Here is a 19,122-nt window from a genome sequence, read left to right on the forward strand (position 1 = left end):
CATAGTCATCAGCTATAAAAAGTAATGTTAGCTACTGAATTAATATAGGGAAATGGAAACAGAGCAGTAAGAATATACTATAGGGCTATTTAGAAGCTATCATTTGTAGGACTTGATTATAATGGACGTGAGAGTCTGAAAGAGGAAACTCTAAGAATGAGGTCTGTAGATATATTTACCAAGGTAAAGGAGAAAAGCCAATTTGCATAATAAGTAATGATCAGAGATTCAGAGATCTTTGAAATGTCTCTGTGAGATAACCCAATGAAAATATCAAACAAGCAATTGCACAGATCAATCTGGAGACTGGGAAGAGATTTGGTAAATGTAGATTAGAAATTCATCACAGATAGATGCAAAATTAAATAATGAAAGCTCACTGACAGAGAAGAAAGGGAATACTGGCAGAAAACTAGAGAAAATGTAGACAGGTGTATATTCAAGATACTGTGGATTTGGTTCTAGACCATTGCATTAAAGTAAATATTGCAATAAAGTGAATCACAGAAGTTTTTGGTTTCCCAGTGCATATAAAAGTTATGTGGACCCTATACCATAGTCTATTAAGTGGGTAATAGCATTATGTCTAAAAATATACATACCTTAAGCTTAAAATGCTTTATTGCTAAAAAATGCTATTAACCACCTGAGTCTTCAAAAAGTAATTTTTTTTTTTTCTGATGGAGGGTCTTGCCTTCCATTGGCGGATGCTGACTGATTAGGCTGGTGTTTGCTGAAATGTAGAATAGCTTTTCAGTTTCTTAAGATAATAGTAAACTTTGCCCCATAGATTAACTCTTTTCTTTCTTGAAAGATTGCTCATAGCATACTGTTTGGTAGCATTTTACCCACAGTAGAACTTCTTTAAAAATTAATCAACCCTTCCAAACCCTGCTGCTGCTTTATTAAGTTTATATAATATTCTAAATATTTTATTGTCAGTTCAACAACGTTCACAGCATCTTCATTGAAAGCGGATTCTGCTGCAAGAAACTACTTTATTTGCTCATCCTTAAAAAGCAGCTCATCTTTTCAAGTTTTAACATGAGATTGCAGGAACTCAATGACAGCATCGAGCTCCACTTCTAATTCCAGTTATCTTGCTATTTCTACCACATCCACAGTTACTGCACTGAAGCCTAAAATACCTCAAAATCATCCATGAGGTTGGAATCAACCTCTTCCTAACTCCTGTTAATACATTTGGACCTCCTTCTGTGAATAATTGCAAATGTTCTTAATGACATCAAGACTGGTGAATCCTATACAGAAGGCTATTTACTTTGCTCAGATTCATCAGGTAAATCACTCTCTATGGCAACTAAAGCCTTACAAAATGTATTTCTTAAATAACAAGACTTGAAAGTCAAAATGACTTCTTGATCCATGGGCTGAATAATGGATATTGTGTTAGCAGGAATGAAAACAACATTAATCCCTTGTACATCTCTATCAGAGCTCTTGGTTGATTAGGTGCATTTTCAATGAGCAGTAATATCTTTAAATAAATCTTTTTTTCTTTTTTCTTTTTCTGAGGTCTCAACAGTGGGATTAAAATATTCAAAAAAACCAGGCCTTAAAACAGATGTGGTGTCATGCAGGCTTTGTTGTTCCACTTACACAGCACAGGCAGAATGGATTTAGCACAATTCTTAAGGGGCCTAAGATTATCCAAATGGTAAGCAAACACTGGCTTCAACTTAAAATTGCCAGTTGCATTATCCCCTAACAAGAGAGGAAACCTGTCTTCTGAAGCTGGAAATTCAGGCATTGACTTTTCTTCCTTAGGTAGAAAAGTCCTGGATGATATCTTCCAGTATAATGCTGTTTCAGTTACATTGAAAATATTTTGCTTAGGTTAGCTTCCATCATAAATTATACTAGCTAGATCTTCAGGATAACTTGCTGCACTTTCTGCATCAGCACTTGCTACTTTACCTTGTATTTTTACATTATGGAGACAGCTCCTTTCCTTATATTTCATGAATGAACTTCTGCTAGCTTTAAACTTTTCTCACCTCTCTCAGCCTTCAAGAATTGAAGACTGTTAGGGCTTTGCTCTGGATTAGCTTATGGCTTAAGATAATGTTGGAGCTGGTTTGATATATCCAGACTACTAAAATTTCTCCATATCAGCAATTAGGTTGTTTCCCTTTTATTTCTCGTTCATGTGTTCCCTGGAGTAGCATTTTTAATTTCCTTCTAGAACTTTTCATTTGCATTCACAACTTCGCTAATGTTTCATGCAAGAGACCTAGCTTTTGGCCTTTCCCCACTTTCAATGTACCTTTCTCTCTAGCTTAATCATTTCTAGCTTTTTATGTCAATTTAGAGACATGTGACTCTTTTTTTAACCTGAACACATATAGGCCATCATAGGGTTATTAACTGGCCTAATTTCATTATTGTCATGTCTCAGAGAATAGTGAAGCAAAAAGAGAGGAAGACAGATGTGAGAATGACTGGTGGAACAGTCAGAAGATATACATTTATCAATTAAGTCATCTTATACAATTACAATAGTAATATTAATTATCATAGATTACAGAGATGTAAAGAGGTAAAGAGATGTAAAAATAATCAAAAAATTTGAAATCTTGTTAGAATTACCAAAATGTGACACAGAGACACAAAGTGAGCATATGATGTTTTAAAAAATAGTGTGAACAGACTTGTTGGATGCAGAGTTGCTGCAAACCTTCAATTTGTAATAAATTGCAGTATCTATGAAGGGCAATAAAGTTAATCTCAATGAAATGAGGTATACCTGTTTTGTAAAGTTTAAAGGCCAAAAGATAGACAGTATTGTCTCAGAAGCCATGGGAGAAAAAGGATTGACTTATACAGTCCAAAATCACGGAGAAAAGAAGAGTTTGTGGTTTCAATATATTTTGCTTGATCAATGTATCTAGCACTTTCATTGGAGTAGGAGCTGTGGAAGCTCAGTTACACTGGATGGAGAAAGGAATGGAGGCAATAAAGTAGAAATAAGTGTTCTTGAGAGAGATCACTTCATATGGTTTCTATTTTCTTTGAAAAGTAGAATATAAGGTCATCTGCTAATTCTCCATGACATAAGAGAGGAAAAAAAATTACACTAACCAAGACAATTAAGAAAATAGAAAGTGTTCCTAGGAGAAGAAAATATTTGCAGCTGGTAGTGGAGATTTAATGTGTTTTCTCCATAGATAGGCTGCAAAATGTTCTTGGGTTAATAATTCTGAAAATATAGCTAATTTATCAACATGTCATTATAAATAGATATAAAATGGATTTATGAATACTATACTCATTCTTTATGTACTACCTTTACTTTGAGCCACCCAGATAGTGAATATTGTTTTCTAATTTTCACAGGATATCTGAAATCTGGTAGATAGCCATTGTCATTTTTCACAAGATTACTTGTGAATCAGAAAAAAAGAATTTATAGTTTCTATTCAAGAGCTCTTTTCATTAATTTTTCTTAATCTAATTTAAAAATATTCATTATTCACTAATAATGATAAAAATTATCTTTCCTAGTATAGTAGGATAAAAGATTCATGATAGCACAATTCAAAAATACAACAAATAAAAAAGTTCCTCTTCAAATTCTAGCATGGATCTAAATTAACAAGTCTAGGGGAGCGTAACATTGTGAATTAATACCATTTTAGATTCTTTTGAACATAAGTTTGCAAACCTATGTTCAAATGATCCAGTTTTTCTTAGACACATGCTGCTTTTCAGATTTCTTCTCCTTCTATGCTTACCAACATGACACACCTGGTGCATATTTGAGAAATGCGTAATGGCCTTGTGGAAATGGCTGAGTCTTACGTTGGATATCCCTGTGCAGATTCTCATGCTATCCTCAAGGCCTGCTGTAGGTGAATGGTCTGAACTGGACCTCAACTCAGAAGTATGGCGGGTTCCTTTGAGCCACTGAGTCTATTGTGTTGGCTGAGTCTACAGATCTCAATGTCATGTTATTTCACAAAGAATAGTTAGACATGTGATCTTCCTACATATTTTACTATCAAGGAATTTAATTCCAGAGTTTAATTCCCATTGACTAGTATCATATATATAATATATATCCATATTTTATATGATTTGATTTTCTAAACTTATGAAATAATTCCGGTGAGACATACACACACATTATATGATTTAAGAGTTTGTTTTCCACAATAACTGCATGACTGTGCAAAATATCATTGCAGATAACAAAATTTATAAGACAGTATCTAGCTGTTGTAAATATAGAATGAAAATAACAATACTAGGCATTATGATTACATACCTCATTTAAAATTATTAGAAAGAAATGGCCAGGCGTGGTGGCTCACGCTTGTAATCCCAGCACTTTGGGAGGCCGAGGTGGGCGGATCACGAAGTCAGGAGATCACCTGGCTAACACGGTGAAACCCCGTCTCTACTAAAAATACAAAAAATTAGCTAGGCATGGTGGTGGGCGCCTGCAGTTACAGCTACTCGGGAGGCTGAGGCAGGAGAATGGTGTGAACCTGGGAGGTGGAGCTTGCACTCCAGCCTGGGGAACACAGTGAGACTCTGTCTCAAAAAAAAATATATATATATTACAAAGAAATAAGAATAGATCTCAGATCATTAAAGATTGACAGAATGTTTTATTTTCAAATATAATTTTCAGCAGTGAATGACTTCAAATTTTTCCTTTTAGAATTAGAGAGACAATTATTAAAGTTGTATTAAGTTCAGCTACACTGTTGGCTTCTGCTAATTGCTTTTTGACTCCTGCTTTCTTGCTTCCTTTCTGAATTCTTGCTTCTCCTAACTAAATCATTTAAATTGCCTGGGAATGAAGTAAACAAGGATGTGATTTTAGCAGAAATTTCACTAGGCATGAACAGAACTGTTAAATTTTTGTATATTGAAAAATTATGTTCACCAGTTTTTAAGTAGCATTGCTTAATTTCATGGATGTTCTTTATTAAACTACTCTTTAAAATATAAAAGCATAATGCTTAAAATTATCATAAAATTAGAATATTGTATCATAGTCACATTTTTGGAATTGCTACATATATAAAACATATGCAAAATTCCTATTATATAGAAGTATATGCAGAAACTATATTAAGTATATAAAATATAAAATATTACAAGATAGAAAATTGATAAAATGAAATCAAGACATCTTATAGATTTACCCTTATAGGGTAAATCTGTGAATATAGCACTCACGTATTCTATTAAAAAACAGAAAAGGGCAACAAAAGAGTAAAATAAATTTAATGTAGAACATCAGAAACTATATAGGTGGTTACATATCTCTCAGTTGATCTGGCTTTATTTGGTGATATATTTTTAAAAATCAGTAGGAGTGGACTGATAAACCGTCTTGCTGATCTTAATTTTAAATATTATTTTATTGTAAGAAGTATCACATATAAAAGAAAAAATATTATATTGAATCTATATAATTTTTTTAACAAAATAAATAAATGGTGTAGATCTGTAACTCAGTTTAAAGCAAGGAAAAAACCCAAACATGATCATCTTTCAAATGACATTCTTCTGTCTTTTCAGTGTGGATAACCTCTATTCTTCTGTGTTCAACATTTATTGGTTTTAATTGAAATTATATATATATGCACACATATAAAATGTTTTAGTTTGACATTTTTTTAGTTTGAGTTTTAAACTATACAAAATATTATCGTATGATAAATAATTTTCTATGACTTTGTCCTTTTTAATTCAATTTTATGTTTTTGAATTCATCTATGTTGCTATCAGTATCATTAGTTTATTTCACAGTTGTAGGCATTTATTCTGTGAATGAGCCATAATATATGTATCCATTTTTTTGTTAATGAACATTTAAATTGTTTCTAGATGATCACTTTTCTGAATGCTATCACTCTAAGTATTTTGATATATTTCTTCTGGTGTGCACGTGAAAGAATTTTTAGGAATTTATGTAAAGGAATGAAATTGTTGAGTAATAGAGTATCTGAATCTTGTCTTTTATCAGATATTGCCAAATTATCCCGTCTGAACCAACTCACAACTGGTGTACTAATTTACGATGTAATTTACAATACAACTAGCTATGTGCCTTCACCTGGCTTTTGTATTCATTTTAATTTTTGACCACAATGGGTAAAACAGTTTTTATTTTGGTTTGGTTTTGTGTGTCCTTATTTATAATGTTGCACTTTTTTACATGCATTTAGTCACAGTTCTGTTGCATTTCTTTAAAATATGTGTATGGATTTTCACCTACTTTTGAAATAGGGTATTTTTCACCATTTCTATTGATTATGTGAGTTGTTTGTATATTGTGAGAAGATCTGATAGCTGTTACCAAAATTTTATTCTTATTTTTTATCTTGGGACATTCCAGGTTACACTTATCAGCCTTGTTTTATGATTAAGTATATCATGCTGTTGAGTCCTAGCCAATGGAATATGAGTGGAAATTATGCGTGTCACATCCATGACAGACACATAACCTTTCAATATAGTCTCACTCAATGCTTTCCCTTTCTGAAAATTGGGATGGGGACCAAACCACAAACTTGGAAAAGAAAGTTAATGATTCTTCCCTAAATGCTTGTGTCAAACAAACCCTCTTCCTACCTTCTCTCACCTGTCCCTGACACATACATACTCCCCAACACACACACATATACTGCCACCACTGACCAAGGTCACTCTGTTTGCACTATAAGATAAGAAATACAACTTTCAATGTAGTATGCATCTGAATGTTAATTCTTATTTGTTCTCACTGCTTAGGCCTCAATCTCCTAATTAATATGTGGTAGAAAATAATCATTTGTTCATTATATTGACTTTGTATATGCACTTCCAGGCATTTTCTTTGGTTTTAAAAAATTAATATGTTAATTTTAATATATTTGACTTTTCCATGCTTCTTTAAGGCAGAGCTTGGTTTTATCTTTGTTAAAGCATTGTTCTTAGCCAGGTGTAGTGGCTTCTGCCCAGTTACTTACTTGGGAGGCCGAGGCAGAAGGATTGATTAATCTCAGTAATTAGAGGCTGCAGTGAGCTGCAATCCAGCTGGGGCAACAGAGCAAGACCCAGTCTCAAAAACAAACAAAAACATAAAAATAAATTGTTTTTGCTGATGAAATAAATGTATATTCTTATATTTCCTTCCAAAGCATAAATGCATGTTTTCTACTGGAGCCTTTTAAATATTAAATAATGCTGAGAAACATTTTTTCATATAAATAAGAAATTGTCAGGACACAATTTTCAGGTGATCTGGTCCTCATTGAAATTATAATACATCAGCAATATATCACTTCATATTACCCTGTAATATATAAAGGTTTTAATATATATGTAAGTCAGTTTCTAAGTCTTGCTTCTGCATTGATTTCACACTGTCTTAAAATTTGTCCTTAATATTTTGTTTGTTTGTTTGTTTGGTGGAGTCTCACTCTGTTGCCCAGGCTGGAGTGCAGTGGCATGATCTTGGCTCACTGCAACATCCACCTCCCAGGATTGAGTGATTCTTCTGTCTCAGCCTCACAAGTAGCTGGGACTACAGGCACATGCCACCACACCTGGCAAATTTTTGTGTATTTAGTAGAGATGGGGTTTCACCATCTCGGCCAGGCTGGTCTAGAACTCCTGATCTCAGGTGATCCATCCACCTCGGTCTCCCAAAGTGCTGGAATTATAGGAGTGAGCCACCACACCCGACCTTTCAGGTTTTTATCCAGTAGGACAATTTGTTTCTTATACAGTTTTTCTTCAGGTATATATTGCTTATTTTACTCCTATTTCAATATAAAATTTAAAATTAAATTCTATAAAAATGTATTTCAAATGTAACTTATAATTTCATTACATTCGATTTTAATTTTGTGTAGAATAAACATATATTATTCTGACTTTTAATATTTTGTATTTATCCATTTATTTAGGTCCTTCATAATGCATTTCACTAAGAATGTATATTTTTCCATAGACATTTCACGTTTTCTGTTAGGCATGTTTCTAATAATATTGTTTGAAGTTGTAGAATTGAATGACTTTTAAACCCTTTTTAATTGAAGTTCAAGATACATAAAGGAAAGTGTATGTTAGGATTATAAATTCAAAGGGAGAAAGCCACATTTAATTAGCAGGACAGAACATTCCAGAATTTAATGCACGAGATGTTATGTAACTCTAAACTTTTACTAGATCAATAAGTACACTGTTTAGTTCACTGGACATGCCTACAACTGGATAAGTAGCAATGTAAACATGCTACAGAAATGTCTTTTCTTATCTCTTCTCAGACTGCTAACAGAGTCTTTACCGATTGGCAGTGGTTTTCAGACAAATTGTGTACTTTTGTAGTACATGACATTGGTAGAAGTTGTTTATGCATTCCCTTGGGTCAATACTAGAAATGGAATTGTTGTATTACAGGATATGAACAAATTCAGCTTCAATAGATTGTAACATACAGATTTCTACTGTACTTCTAAAAACTTAGATGAAAGAAATCAGAATGGAAAGGTAGAATAAAATAATCTTCTTCACAAATAACATAATAGACTCTATATAGGGTTTGTAGAAAATAAAAAATTATATGATTAGGAAACATCAAAATGAGAGGAACATTTAAGAACTACACAGTATGCAAGATAAAATAAATTTTATTTTTATCAATGTCAAAGACAAATGCATTAAATTGCATTTCTTAAAAGGTATTGTAAAGATTACTTTCTGTCAAGATATTACTTGACACTTTTACTTCCAGGAATATTAAAAACGAAATATTCTTAGAAATCCTCTTGCTGTAAGTCTTTGTCCATTTATATTGCTATAAAGAAACATCTCAGGCTGGGTAATTTATAAGGAATAGAAGTTTATTGGACGCACAGTTCTGTAGGCTGTACAAGAAGCAAGGTGCTGAAGTGTGCTTTTGATGAGGGCCTCAAGCTACTTCCAATTATGGCAGAAGGCAGAGGGTGCTTGTGTGTAGAGATCACATGGTAAGAGAGGAAACGAGATGGAGGGGAGTTAGGTACCAGGATGCAGTGGCATGATCTTGGCTCATTGCAACCTCTGCCTCCTGGGCTCCAGCAATTCTCCTGCCTCAGCGTCCTGAGTAGCTGTGATTACAGGTGCCTGCCACCATGCCTGGCTAATGTTTTTTTTTTTTTTTTTTTTTTTTGTATTTTTAGTAGAGACAGTGTTTCACCATGTGGGCTCGGCTGATGTGTAACTCCTGACCTCAGGTGATCTATCCACTTCGGCCAAAGTGCTGGGATTACAGGTGTGAGCCACTGTGCCCGGCCACCAGGCTCTTTTTAACAACCAGCCCTCATGAGAACAGAATGAGAACTCACTCCAACTCTGTCCCAGAGAGCAGGGTTCTATTCATGAAGGATCTGCCGCCATGACCCAAACACCTCCCATTAGGCCCCCCCTCCAACTTGGGGGTCAAATTTAAACAAAGTTTGGAGAGATGAACATCTAAACTATTGCACTATATCACCCAGATGCTTTATAAATCACAATAAATTTAATTTTACATGCTCAGTTAAACTTTTAAGAGAGTAGGTAAGTCTCCCTGGCCCCAAATAAAGCAGGAAAAAAAAGAAACTGAGATGCGATGCAGAGCAGTCTAGCATGTGGGGACAACATGGGAAAGAATGGCTTACCTTTAGAATTCAGATAGATGTCCTACTTGGTGTTTTTAAGTGCCTTGTTTAACCTATTTTTAATGGTTTCTTGCTATTGATATTTTGTTTCATTTAAAAATTTGGGGGATATATTAAGCGTTTCTTTTTATTCTGTATTTCATAATTCCAGAATACAAAATCCGTGAGGGATATTGTCATTTTTATTTCTGCAGTATCTTGCTAATCTGACTTGTACTTTTTTATTGGTAGCTAATAATTGGCTAAATATTCGCTGTGGAAATCCTTAACAGCCTCAGTAGAATATGATTTCTCTAGAGAAATTGTGTATTTGCTTCTTCTGGGTGTCAGAGACACTATCAAGCTTTAAATATTTTTCTAACTTGTGATTTCCATGATCATCCAAATAATAAAAATTCAACCCTCAAGGCAACTTAAAGTCAGGCTTTTTTTGTTATTGCTATTATTAGCGTGTTATTATTAATAATTCTTTTCCTAGGTTATGGTAGAGGAAGACACTTTTCTTTATAAAGCCCTTACCATGTCTAGCGAGTTGAATTTTGTTCTAGTCTACCTTTTCACCCATTGAGAATATACATTTTTTTTTGTAGGCTCAGGTTTGTTGTCACCCCACCAACATGGGCTCAAACCAATGTTCAAAGGTGCTGTACATTCCAGATTCCATGTTTGCTATTCTACTCTGAAGTCACATTCTTGCTACTCTTTTTTTTTTTTTTGAGGGGTGGGGACTGAGTAGTATTTGGAGTTTTCTCTTGCTTTACAAGATCTTCTGTGCATATAAAATTATTTTTATTGACATCCTGTATGTGATACAGCAGGCGGATTTTCATATTATCTCAACCATATTTCTAGAAGTAGAGGTCTTAAGTGATATTTTGACAAATATTGAGTAATTATTACTTCAAGACTGATGGTTAGAGTCAATACCTAAAGAAATACCTAGAAAACTATTATTTTTACATAGCCAATTGCATAGAAACCACATGGCTTAAGGATCCAGTTAAGAACAGGGTTAACATGATTTTATTAATGACAAGCCTAACTAGCAAATCTACCTGAGAAGTCATTTACTACTCACTTAAATCTGAGGTGAGCTAAGACACTATATGCTGAATACATCATAATAATCCCCTGATAATTATTTTGCATGAAATTCAGATTGCATAAGAAACATCCTCAAGCAGAGCACTGCAATTTTAGTTTGATACTTTTAATCCCATCCCAACATCAGTTATGACATTCGGATTCTCACACATGGTCTTTGTTCAAAATAGTCTTAATAAATCATTCCATTAAAAAAATGGTTTAGTTACTGCTGTCAGCTGTGACCTCCAAAGACAAAATATTCTCAAAAGGATTACATAGGATGTGCTAATGGTTAATAACTACATGAAAAGATAGTCAACAACATTAAAACCACAATGATATACTATTTTACACACACTAAATGACTATGTTAGAAAACAGTTTGATAGTTTCTTAGAAAGGTAAACCTAGTTGCCGGGCGTGGTGGCTCACGCCTGTAATCCCAGCACTTTGGGAGGCCGAGGCGGGCGGATCACGAGGTCAGGAGATCGACACCACGGTGAAACCCCATCTCTACTAAAAATACAAAAAAATTAGCCGGGCGTGGTGGCAGGCGCCTGTAGTCCCAGCTACTCGAGAGGCTGAGGCAGGAGAATGGCATGAACCTGGGAGGCGGAGCTTGCAGTGAGCCGAGATCGTGCCACTGCACTCTGGCCTGGGAGAAAGAGCAAGACTCCGTCTCAAAAAAAAGGAAAGTTAAACCTAGTTTTACTATATAGCGTATCAATTTCTTTGTATATACCCAACATATTCACATGAGAACTGTACACTAATGCTCTCAGTAGCATTATGCATAGTAAGTATAAATAAACTTGAAAAATATTATGTAAATTAAAAAGTCAGGCAAAAATGACCATCTGTTTTGTTGTACCATTTATAAGAAATGACATGAAATCTGGAATCTATAGAGACGGAAAGTAAAATAGTGGTTACCTGGGGTGAGAGTTAAGAGAGGTGGGAAGAGATTGACAATAAGTAGGCTGGATGGATTTTACTGGATGATAGAAATGTTTGAAAGTGGATTTATTTTAATGTGTGCACTGCTTGGTAAATTTACCTAAAAATTGAATTATACACTTGAAATTCATGAATTATAGGATATTACCTTTAAAACATAATGAAATAGGTTATATGTTTATCATTTTAAAAAGCATCTCATAGTTGCAACATATCTATCCAAAATATTAACTTCACTTCTAAAATAATTAATTTTAGATTATTTCTTTACAGTGATTCTTTAGTAGCATCATTTGCCCATTTTGACAGAAAATACACAATTTACTCTAAAGTCTTTTTTTCCCAATCGTGTGATTGTTTCTATGCCACTTATTTTTTAATATTTTTTATTTTTTATTATTATTATTATATTATTATTATTTTTTTTTTTTGAGACGGAGTGTTGCTCTGTCGCCCAGGCTGGAGTGCAGTGGTGCAATCTCGGCTCAATGCAAGCTCTGCCTCCCGGGTTCACGCCATTCTCCTGCCTCAGCCTCTCCGAGTAGCTGGGACTACAGGCACCTGCCACCACGCCCGGCTAATTTATTTTTTGTATTTTTAGTAGAGACGGGGTTTCACCGTGGTCTCGATCTCCTGACCTCGTGATCTGCCCGCCTCGGCCTCCCAAAGTGCTGGGATTACAAGCGTGAGCCACCGCGCCCAGCCTATGCCACTTATTTAACAATGATGTCAGATACTTAACGAATAAGTAAAAAGGAATGTACACTGAAAAAAAATTTAGTATTGACCAAAAAAAATCTTTTGAAGCCTCAATAAGATTATTTTTACCATCTTTGTTTTGCATGAGTACTAAGGTACAGTGATTGAAGTACTACCGATTATTGAGTCTTTTTAATAATCTGGTTAACATAAATAAAGAAAACTGAAAAATCATATAATAACATCACTTTTGGTTTTCTGGCATATGACTCTAAAAGCTCTATTTAAAATGATTAGTTGAATAATCTGAACTTGAAATGTGTAAAACACCTGGGTGTTATAAAATCTGGATGACATACTTCCCAAACAAGAGCTTAAAAGTTTAGGACAATAATAATTTTAGTACAACTCGATGAATGTAACATCTCTAAGTATGGATAAATAATCTAGACACAATCATCTATTTTTATCATGGGAATAAAACATTATCATCCTCGAGAATTACACATAAATTGATCCTTAAGATGTGTGAGAAGGAATTTCGTATGGATTGAAATATTCTAGGAAGTCTATCAGACCTATAAGTAATGCATCAATTAATATTGCTGAATGGGCTTGGTCCTATCCCAGAATGTAGTTCCACTGGCAAAATACGCCATGCAGTTAGGTGTTTAATCTTATTTGTTTCAAATTAGAGCAGAGGTAACCTGATCAATATTCCTCTTGCAGACACAGGCAAAAAGGACCAACCCAAAAAATGATCATCAGTGACTGTCAGTGGTAAAATAATTTCAGTATAGTTATGATTTCCTTTAGAAATGTTCTCTAATCATCAAGTTTTAAAACTATTTTTTTGTCAAGAGGTATTTAATGCTAAAATGTAGACTGAATGATCTCAAGAATGGGATGCAATTTTATATTGTTGATTTAAAAAAGAACAATAAATATTAGAAATAAGACCAAAGTTTGTGCTGAAATCTAAGTAAGTTTGCACAAATTGAGGATTATCCTGCATCTCGTAAGGAGTCCACAGGAATTTCATGGGCAAAATTATCATATTTTCAGGGAAAATAGCTCTGTACATTCTACATTCTCTTGGCAAATGATTGACTGATGTCCTAGAGTTCTCTGTCATACAGTTGATAAACAGCTGAAAGTCATCAGCTAGCTGTCTTAACTGTAAAGCAGATTTATTGTGACTACTGAGAAACATCATATTTTAATGGGAACTTCATTGATCTAGCAGAATGTGTTTATAGCAAAATAAGTAAATCAATAGATAAATTTTTTCACACATATTTACATTTCAACGCCCTCTGCAATGTAGGTAAATGAAATCTGAAGATAATTATTTAAATTTTGTTGATCTTCTTTCTAGTAACAATTATTTTTAAAAGTCAGATCTTTTTAAATGTTCTTGATTTGGTTGACATTGTGGTAGTTAATCTAGCAGACAATCCTTCCTATCCAGTGAACAACACTTCCTAGCATTCACTTCCTTGTAAATTCCTTTTCCTCTTTAGATCTAGGCTGGCCCTATGTAAATAATAGAGTGCAGCAAAAGTGGCACCGATTTTTCTGGTTATAAGATTATAGGAAAATTCGTTGGCTCTAGCTTTAGTATTTTGGAAACTTCACTCTGGGGAAAGCTGGCCACCATGCAAGATGTCCAATGTTTTGAGGAAGCCCACATCAAGGGTCTGCCTAAAGACAAAAAAGCTTACTCGGCCTACAGCTATTCTTGTCATTCCAACCCAAATATCAAACATGTAAGTAAAGAAATCTTGAGATACCTACGATGCTGGCCAATATCTGACTAAAACCACATAAAAAACCACAATCAAGGAAGTGAACTGAGCTCAATCTACAAATTTGAAAGAAGTAATATTTTTTGCTTTAAGACACAGTTTTGTGACAGTTTGTTATGTAACAAGAGATAACTAGAACCGTCAATAGCAGACATGACTATTCTGGTGCTGACAGTCGAGAAGACCACAAATATTTGTGGCACATTCATTTATATGCAAGTACACTACAAGAGATGTTAGAACTTAATCCTTTTCAGTTGCTTATCAGCACTATGATCTGCCAAGTAATAAAGAGGACTTTAGGGGACAAGAGAATATCGATGAACTGGAAATAAGAACATGCACTATATAAAAACACTATCATATACATGTAAGTAATAAAAAAATATGTAAATTAACTCAGAAAAGTGTACTTGTGAGGTTCCTTAGAATCCATATAGGCCATCTTTTCACATCTGATCCATAAATGTTGCATATAATATACAGTTCTACTACTGACCTCAAGAGATAGAAAATTTGTAATCTCTGATGTCAGTCAGTACATGCCATATTTTATTTATTTGTCCAAGCCTCTCTCTCCAAATCTGACATTACTTAGATCCTTACACGAAAGTGAGTATAAAAGTAGAGTAGGTGAATTGTGTGAAAATTGAAAAACTCTGGTTTGAAATTATTTGGGCTAATCTTTTTTTCAATTGTACCATGGAAATAGAGCCTCGTGGTCTTGCAGAAAGTAAATATACCGCTTAAGGGAGAAATAAAAGCAGCATGTTTATAGACACGGTAGAAAGAGGAAAAAGCAAGTAAAGAAATTTATGCCTTTTTTGATGTACTGAAGAGTTCACAGATATATCAGAAATCTACTCATATTTTAATTTGTCAATATAATTTTAATGCATACACTGCCATTATACGTTTTCTAAAAATGTGTGTGTGTGTACATTCTTGTGTGTATGAATCATATATAACCACAGCCTATGTAAATCTTTTATAGTAAAGAAACTAAAATTATTAGATGGAAATGTAAAAATTTCCACTTAAATGTGATAGGCATTATAACATTTACATGTGAATAGATGTATTATGCATTTTAATAAAATATGTTGGAAATCATAAAATGCTATACTTTTCTGTAGGAAATGCACACATAGAAAACACAGTTTAGCCTGTTGGGCATTCTCATTTTCTGTTTTTTTCGAGCTTAAATATGAGCTCTCTGGCACGCAACAGAAACAACAGAAGGAGACGGGGTAAAGATTAGGTCATTCCCAGCCATCATGTTCTGAATTCTCTTCTTGTTTCAGTGCCATTATTAGCTTTTCTTTGTAATTTCGTCTCTTACTCTAAATTGCCTCAATTTCTATTAAGTGGATTTTCCACTCTGCATTATCAATTTAATAGACAAAAGAATTATAGACTCAGTTCACATAAATATCTGATGAAAATTCTCAGATAACTGTTCCAATAAATTATCTTGAAAATGTTTCTGTAGAATTAAAAAGTAAACATCTGATAAATACAAATAAACATCTGATAGAACTGAATATCATATAGTACCATTTTTATGTCAGTAGTGACAACAAAAAAAAATCTCAACAAAATTACAATAGATTTGTAAAAATGAAGTTGGCAAAATTGAAAAACTTTGATCATTGCTAAACTCTTAGATTAACTTTTCTGCAACATTATCAATAAATTATTTTAAAGAGAAAGTTTGAATTTTTACAGGCATATCACCATCGCCAGATATGTTATTTTTATTTGAACACTGCATGACAGTGAAGGTATGGTTGCTCTTTATACTAAATCAAAAATATTTCACAAAATCAGTATAATATACTTTTTCTTCACTAAAGGAAAGTGATACTACTTCAAGACTAACATTACGAGAGAAGAAAAATTCTAGACATCTTGTTGATTACATAAGAGTATTTGGCTACCAGATAAAAATATTGAATGAAATTACTTAGCCAGAGGGAGGAAAAGAATGGCAAAGTTATCCAGCAGTATTCTTCCCAAGGTTCTGATTTGTTGGGCATGTTGATTTTTGTTGTTTTTGTTAAAAGTGGTTTATAACAAGGCTTTAATGAAGCTGTCACGCACTCTACTCTATTTTCAATTGGAAGCATGTGGTGTCATTTAGATCTTTTTTTCCCCCTTAGATTACTTGGAAAACATTCAGCATTTGATTGCTTTTAATCAAGAAAATGAGGCACATTTGCTAAATCTTTTGATTAATCTGATTTTGATAAATATCCATGAGCAATTAAGAGTCTTAATCCTGAAGTCAAAGTTAGCTGAACTTGGGATATGAAATATTATATATATATGAAATACTACCCAGTTTATTTCATTGAAGAAAATCAGGATGATATAAAATCATTAAAAAAACAGAATAAGTTGAGAGAAAATAAAATAATACTGATTCTCAACAAAGCTATCCAAATTTTTTCTGGATTGGGATAAAACTAATACTCTTTAAATTCTATAATATTTAATAAGCATGAGCATGAAATGCACATATTTATATACAAAGAGGTATATAAGACAGCAGAATTTTAATACAACTATGAGTCAAAGTTATGAATTAAATTGACTGTGGTGTTCTAAAGAAGCATAACCTAAAACATTCAGAAGAGAAATAATGTGGGTCTTAAAAGTAGAATTACCTAACAAATTTTGCTTTCAAATTAGAGTAGTGAGAATTAATGTTTATCATAATATTACAACCACTATGGAAAACAGTGTGGAAAAGTAGATCTACCATTCGATCCAGCAATCCCACTATTGAGTATCTACCCAGAGGAAAATAAATCATTATATGAAAAGGACGCTTGCACACACGTGTTAATAGCAGCACAACTAGCAATTGAAAAAATACGGAATTAGCCCAAATGCCCATCAATCAATGCATGGATAACGAAAATGCGCTCTCTCTCTCTCTCTTTCTCTATATATATACACCATGGACTACTACTCGGCCATGAAAAGGAGCAAAACAATGGCATTTGTAGCAACCTGTATGGAACTGGAGACCATCATTCTAAGTGAAGTAACTCAGAAATGGAAAACCAAACAGCGTATATACTGATTTGTAAGTGGGAGCTAAGCTTTGAGGACACAAAGGCATAAGAATGATACGGTGGACTTTGGAAGGGTGGAATGGGGGTGAGCGAGAAAAAAACTACACATTGGGTACAGCGTACACTGCTCAAGTGATGGGTGCACCAAAATCTCAGAAATCACCACTAAAGAACATATCCATGTAACAAAACACCACCTGTTCCCCAAAAACCTATTGAATTTTTTTTTTTTTTAAAGAAACTGAAATAACCTGGAAGACACTCAGGGTGTGAGCCACTCCTTTGCTGATGAAGACCATAACAGATCAGCTGGTTGTGGAGCAGGCACCACCCCACTCTGCTTGGGAATTTATTTCTGGAAGAGCAGCTTGGAGTTCACCTCTTCAAGTCACCCAACAATCATAAAAATCTTATGTAATACTCCAGTGATAAACCTGTTTCTCTCTAAACCAGCTAGATTCTTTTTCCTCTGCAGTAAAACCTGATCTTCCCAGAAATTACAGTTCGGATTTTTTTTTTTTGGTTATTTCTTTACCAATGTGTCATGATACTCACTGTTTCTCCAGAAACTGGGTTTGGGGAACAGATTTTTACTTCTTTATAAGATGATTTTCAAAAGAGCATGATTACAGATATTTTAGCTTTTTAGATTTTTCAGAATTTTCAAAACAAAATGGAAAATATATCGTTTTCTGACCACCACCACCCCCCCGCCCCCCCACACACAAAGCGTCAGGGCCCAGTTTTACTCACGTTAAGTTTGAGATATCTATTAAAAATTCAAGTGATCATGTGAGTAGGCAATTGGTAAATATAAAATTTTCAGCATGTAAGTGGCATGTAGCTGGTGATATGCAAGTGGACTGAGTATTCTGAGTTCCTGTCTCTAAAGGTGTTCAAATAGAAGAGAGGTAAACAATTAAAAGTGTAGGTAATATTGTTACATAAATGGCAATTCTGATTTGCGTTGGAATAAATTACCTCTGTGATTCCGGAATACGCTCCCACAGGAAATGATGTTGTGTCTGGAATTTGTGGGTTCTTGGTCTGGCCGATTTCAAGAATGAAGCCACGGACCCTTGGACCCTCGGACCCTCGCGGTGAGTGTTACAGTTCTTAAAGCTGGTGTGTCCGGAGTTTGTTCCTTCAGATCTTCAGATGTCTCCAGAGTTATTTCTTCTGGTGAGTTCATGGTCTGGCTGGCTTCAGGAGTGAAGCTGCAGACCTTCGCGTGAGTGTTACACTCTTAAAGGCCTCGCGTCTGGAGTTGCCAGTTTCTTCCGGTAGGTCTGTAGTCTCGCTGGTTTCAAGACTTGAACCTGCAGACCTTAGCTATGAGCATTACAGCTCATAACCGCAGCAGGGATCCACAGAATGAGCAGCAGCAAGACTTATTGTGAAAAACAAAAGAACAAAGCTTCCACGTGAGGGAAAGGGACCTGAGTGGGTTGATTCTGCCGGCTCGGGTAGCCTGCTTTTATTCACTTATCTGGCCCCACCTACATCCTACTGATTGGTCCATTTTACAGAGAGCTGATTGGTCCATTTTACAGAGAGCTGACTGGCCCATTTTACAGAGAGCTGATTGGTCCGTTTTGACAGAGTGCTGACTGGTGTGTTTACAAACTTTTAGCTAGACACAGAGTGGTGATTGGTGCGTTTACAATCCTTTAGCTAGACAGAAAAGTTCTCCAAGTCTCCACCCGTCCCAGAAGCCCAGCTGGCTTCTTCCTTCACTGGCACTTGCTCAGGGACTTTGCAGCACCTAGCCTGGGCACCGTGGCAGCCCAGAGGGAGCTGGTCCCGGAATCATGCCCAGCAGGC

General features: G+C 34.6%; 1 long non-coding RNA gene across 1 annotated transcript in view; it reads right to left on the bottom strand.

Moving 5' to 3' along the window:
• The window catches only part of LOC129463678 (uncharacterized), a 193,513-nt gene extending 174,749 nt beyond the window's left edge, over positions 1–18,764 (bottom strand). Inside the window, exon 1 of the long non-coding RNA XR_008651276.2 lies at positions 18,280–18,764. This is a non-coding gene — a long non-coding RNA (uncharacterized lncRNA). The remainder of the gene's footprint in view (positions 1–18,279) is intronic.
• Between the last annotated feature and the right edge of the window lie 358 nt (positions 18,765–19,122).

Source organism: Symphalangus syndactylus, chromosome 15 (genome assembly GCF_028878055.3).
Source record: "Symphalangus syndactylus isolate Jambi chromosome 15, NHGRI_mSymSyn1-v2.1_pri, whole genome shotgun sequence".
Lineage (NCBI taxonomy): Eukaryota > Metazoa > Chordata > Mammalia > Primates > Hylobatidae > Symphalangus > Symphalangus syndactylus.